This window comes from Pongo pygmaeus, chromosome 20 (genome assembly GCF_028885625.2).
Source record: "Pongo pygmaeus isolate AG05252 chromosome 20, NHGRI_mPonPyg2-v2.0_pri, whole genome shotgun sequence".
Lineage (NCBI taxonomy): Eukaryota > Metazoa > Chordata > Mammalia > Primates > Hominidae > Pongo > Pongo pygmaeus.
Window position 1 is genome coordinate 37,742,933 of NC_072393.2, and position 5,991 is coordinate 37,748,923.

Here is a 5,991-nt window from a genome sequence, read left to right on the forward strand (position 1 = left end):
AGCCAAGTCTGAAAGTCAAAGTCACGAATATAGAGGGAAAGTCACATATCTGGACATTCTGTCTGAATGAAGATCGGCATTCACAGAGCATTCGGAAACACTAAAACCTTTATTTTTTCATCCAGATATGTTACAATATGTTATAATATGTTACAATCACATCATTCTCTTTATTTAGGTACACATCTGTATATGATATATATGTCATATTCATATTGACCTATATGATATATGTCATATATACATGGTTTTATAGCAAGACAAATGCTTGTTAAGGACAAATTGGTTTTACTTATTTTTGTGAATTAAAATCCTACCACTAGACTTGCCTTTAGCACCCTACGCCAAGTGGCTTATGAGTTATCAGTTAACACCAGTTACCAATCAGTAGGCACTTATGGAGTAGTGACTACGTGTTTATAACGCCCGCCTTTCTGTAAAGATGGGCATTTATTGCTTTGTGTTTCTTTAATTGATGTAATTAATCCTGGCTCATTGTTTCCAACCTATTCCTCTTCTTGGCCCAGCTGAAGAAGTATTAAGTTGGTACAAAACCAATTGCAGTCTTTGTCATTACTTTTTTTTTTTTTTTTTTTTTTGAGATAGAGTCTCATTCTGTCGCCCAGACGGGAGTGCAACAGTGCGATCACGGCTCACTGCGACCTCTGCCTCCCAGGTTCAAGCAATTCTCCTTCCTCAGCCTCCTGAGTAGCTGGGATTACAGGCACCTGCCACCACCTCTAGCTAATTTTTGTATTTTTAGTAGAGACAGGGTTTTGACATGTTGGCCAGGCTGGTCTTGAACTCCTGACCTCAAGTGATCCACCCGCCTCAGCCTCCCAAAGTGCTGGAATTACAGGCGTGAGCCACTTCGCCCAGCCTTTGTCATTACTTTTGATGGCAAAAACTGCAATTAATTTGCACCAAGCGAATACATGTCTTGACGTATCTTCATTATCAGTTGACCTTTGGATTTTCACTCTGAAATGATTCTATCACAAAGAGAATCTTTAAGTTTGTAATTAATAATTTAATTGAGCTGGGCATGGTGGCTCACATCTGTAATCCCAGCACTTTGGGAGGCTGAGGTGAAAGGATTGCTTGAGGCCAGGAGTTCGAGACCAGCCTGGGCAACATAGTGAGGTCTTGTCTCTACAAAAAAATTTTAAAATTAGCCAGCCATGGTGGCATGCACCTGCAGTCCCAGCTACTCGGGAGGCTGAGGTGGGAGAATTGATCGAGCCCAAGAGTTCAAGGTTACAGTGAGCTATGATCGCACCACTGCCCTCCAGTCTGGGTGACAGAGTAAGACTCTGTCTCTAAAATAATAATAATAATAATAATTTAATTAATCTTATATTAATTGAGAATTTGGGTGATAGTAGTCCATTGTAGCAAATACACTATTATTTAAGGAGTAAGGGTTAACTTTCTCATCAATCAAAACATTTCAGTACAACCCCAGGAAGAAACAGATCTGTGTAAACTGCAGGGAAGACGATTGAGCCCAGGAGGGTACTTAGCTCAGTGCCGTCACACAGGAGAGGTATAGACACTCTGACACAGAGTTTTGCTGCTCTTTCTTTCCAAAATCAGCCCTGGTCACACCGCTCCATGCTCCTTGAGCCCAGAAAGTCACTTGGGCTCCCAAAGACAGCCAGGGCACTTTAGAATGCCGTAGCCCACAGGCCAGCCCATGGCTATCTGCATGCACCCAGAAAGCCCACCTAGAACCACTCAGTAAAATGCACAGTAAGGGCACGGAGACAAGGCTTAGGGTTGTCTAAGAATCAGAGTGCAGCTGTGGAATACATGGGAACTGTCTCATGGCTCTGGCGCGGTTTGCTCACTCATTCCCATGGGAGGATTCCAGATGGTTAGTGTGTGTATCCCCAGCCCACATGGCCTCCCAGGCGAGGGTCATTTGCTCACCACATTTACCACTTTTGCTGTATCCATATACCATCCTATTCTACCCAGAGGATTTTTACCCTCACTGTGTGCTGGATCCAATTCCTACTGGATTGCAAGAGTCAATTGTTAAATTTTCAGAAAATGTGCAAGCTGTATTTTGTTTTGTTTTGTTTTGTTTTGTTTTCTTTAATTTTTGAGACAAGGTCTCACTCTGTCACCCACGCTGGATTGCAGTGGCGCAACCTCAGCTCACTGCAACCTCCACCTTCTGGGCTCGAGTTATCCTCCTACCTCAGCCTCCTGAGTAGCTGGGACTACAGGTGCATGCCACCATGCCCAGCTAATGTTTTGTATTTTGGTAGAGATGGGGTTTTGCTATGTTGCCCAGGCTGGTCTTGAGCTCCTGAGCTCAAGCAATCCACCCGCCTCAGCCTCCCAAAGTGCTGGGATTACAGGCATGAGCCACAGCACCTGGCCCATAAGCTGGTTTTTAAACATAGTCATTATTTAAAAAAAAAAAAAAAAGAGCTTATAATTAAGTATTGTGTTAAAATATGAAGGTACTAAATACCTAAAGCATCATTCCTGACTATTTTACTGTGTTCTACTCCCACATTTGCTCTGATGTTAGTTACATCTGTTGCCTCTATGGTGGGAATACAATATAATGATGTGCTACTGTGCCCAACTCAGCTCCCTGTTCAGTGACCTCACATTGGCAACCTGAAATTGGCCATGGTGGAAGAGTTTACACCACAGAAAGCAGCAAATGTGACAAATCAGGGTTTCTTTTGTTTTGTTTTGTTTGTTCCAAGAAACTTTGTTACGCATTTCCCAACGCACTGCCAGATATTGGCATATCCCTTGTGGGGCTGGAGTGGGATGAATAGCAGTTAGTCTGGTGAATAGCAGGAGACCTTCCTAGCAGAGTGGATGGTCTGCACAGACACCTGGAGATAGCAAAGGGCATGAGCCAGGGCCAGCCTGAGACTGTTAAGAGGACCTGGGTACTGCCCAGGTGTCAAAGAAAATGAGGACCGAGGGCAGGCGCCATGGTCCGTACCTATAATCCCAACACTTTGGGAGGTCGAGGTGGGAGGATCGCTTGAAGCCAGGAGTTCGAGACCAGCCTGGGCAACAAAGCGAGACCCCCATCTCTACAAAAGTTAAAATAGGTCACAGTGGCTCACACCTGTAATCCCAGCACTTTAAGAGGCTGAGGTGGAAGGATCACTTGAGGCCAGGAGTTCAAGACAAGCCTGGGTAACACAGCAAGACCCCATCTCTAAAAAGTAAAAATATCTCTTGAATGAATGAGTGAGTGAGTAATGTTACTAGATGAGACCAAAGAATTGCCTTCTCAGGACGTTTTTTGTTTTTTTGTTTGTTTGTTTTGGTTTGGTTTGGTTTGTTTTTTTTGAGACAGAGTCTCAGTCTGTCACCCAGGCTAGTGTGCAGTGGCGCGATCTCAGCTCACTGCAACCTCTGCCTCCTGAGTTCACGCCATTCTCCTGCCTCAGCCCCCCAAGTAGCTGAGACTACAGGCGCCCGCCACCACGCCCGGCTAATTTTTTGTATTTTTAGTAGAGACAGGGTTTCATCACATTAGCCAGGATGGTCTCGATCTCCTGACCTTGTGATCCACCCGCCTCAGCCTCCCAAAGTGCTGGGATTACAGGCATGAGCCACTGCGTCCGGCCAGGATGTTTTTAAGGACAGGTGAGTGTCCTTCTAATTTTATTTGAGGAGAGGAAGGTCTTCCTCATCTCCTTTGAGGTTGGTTCTCTTTGGATGAGGCAGGTGGAGGCTACGATCAAATTTCATCTTGGCCCCCAATCATACAATACCCCTGTCTGCATCAAGTTCCCCAGAATTAAGACCCAGAACTGAGAGTTATCCAAAGGCCCATGGGGGCATAAACAGCCAGGAATGAAAAAAAAATTATTGGTGCCAAACTGTAGAGAAAAAAATGCAAAGTCAAGATGAATACACTTGATGAAACTCAAATCCAAGCCCTTGCGTTGTCATTTATTATTTTTATATATGCATTATATTGGATGTGGAATGGGGTGCATTTCCGTATATTTAACATTTTATGTAATGGGTGCTCCAAAACTAAAGGAGCCCAGGAGGCTCTTAAAATAGCCCGCTTCCTGTTAGCCAGCAAACTTTCATTTCTTTTCCTTTCTTTTTTTTTTTTTTTTTCTGAGACAGGATGTCACTCTGTCTCCCAGGCTGGAGTGCAGTGGCACAATCATAGCTCACTGCAGCCTTGAACTCCTGGGCACACCACAATTCCTGGCTTATTTTTTAATTTTTTTGCAGAGACGGGGGGGTCTCATTATGTTGCCCAGGCTGGTCTCGAACTCTTGGCCTCAAGCAATCCTCCTGCTTCAGCCCCCAAAGTGCTGGGATTACAGGTGTGAGCCACCATGCACAGCCAGTCTGTGTCTTTCTAGCCATGACAAGGAAGTCCTGACGAGGTAATATAGCCATCTCCTCACCCTCCTGTATGGCCATCTCATGGTAAAGAAAGCTGTTATCCCAGAAGTGGCCACAAAAGCTTGGACGGAGCTCCTTCTCAAGTGAAAGACTATAACTAGTTTTCAATAAGAAGCTTTCTTTTTTTTGAGACAGAGTCTTGCTCTGTCGCCCAGGCTGGAGTGTGCAGTGGCGCGATCTTGGCTCACTGCAACCTCCCCGCTTCCAGGTTCAAGTGATCCTCCTGCCTCAGCCTCCCGAGTAGCTGGGGCTACAGGCACCCACCACCACACTCTGCTATTTTTGTATTTTTTTTTAGTAGAGATGGGGTTTCACCATGTTGACCAGGCTGGTCTCGAACTCCTGATCTCAGGTCATCCGCCCACCTCGGCCTCCCAAAGAGCTGGGTTTATAAGCGTGAGCCACTGCACCCGGCCAGGTTTATTTTTTAATGGACCAAACTCTGCTTCTGCTCCTTGCATTTCAGTGAGTTCCACGGCACAGTTTCCATGATATCATGACTGATCCATGCAGGATCACGGCTAATAAACGGCTCTAAAACAACCTGTGAAGACATAACCTTCAAGTGTGCCAGGTACCAATCTGCAATTCCACATGCTGCACACACAGCTCTGAAGCCCACGCTCCCCGCAAGCCCGCCGTGGCTTTCTCAGAGAGAATCGGGCATATGGAACCATAATGGAGCATAAATTTACAGCAACAGAGATGGACGAGGGAGATTAAAGCTTCATCTGTAAGGACATACTGCATGGCAAAAAAAGAAAAAGAAAAAGAAAAAAGAAAACAACAGTTATTGTAGTTTCTGCTTTGTAGTATAATGAGAAACTCAATCGCTTTTGATAGAGTGTGGGCTCCCTCTGCTGCTTGCAGGAGACACCAGGACTCCAGGCATTTGGGGTTCCTTGGAGATCAGCGCAGAGGAGGTGGCCTGACGTGGGAAGAGAAAGATGGGGCTGAGCGTTGCAGACGGACCGACTTGTTCTGCAGGCGCTGACCCTGTGGGCTTCTCAGAGTACTTGTGCTGCTGCTGCACCAAGAAGCAAGAAATGGAAATAAGAGAAAAACGCAAAGAAACTGTAAGATGCACTGGCCACATCACCTGTGTGCACAGTGGAATGCATCACGGAAGCAATGCAGCCTGCCCAGAGCAGCTTCTCCTTCCCTCCCTCCCTCCTTCCCTCCCTCCCTTCCTGTTTAAATTTTTGCAGAGATGGGGTCTCGTTATGTTGCCCAGGCTGGTCTGGAACTCCTGGCTTAAAGCAATCCTCCCGCCTCAGCCTCCCGAGTAGCTGGGACTACAAGTGCAAGCCACTGCTCTTCCTTCCTTCCTTCTTTCCTTCTTTCCCTTCCTCCCTTCCTTCCTGCCTTCTCCTTTTGTCCCTCCCTCCCTTCTTTCCTTTTCCCTCCAACCCTGCTTCCCTCCTTCCCTCCCTTCCTACCTACCAACCTTCTTTCCTTCCTCCTTCCTCGTTTCCTCCCTCCTTCCCTCCCTCCCTCATTCATTTCCCAGTCACAGGGTAGGACTGCACTTCCCCACCCGCTTTGATGTTAGGCATAGTCACATGATTCACTTTG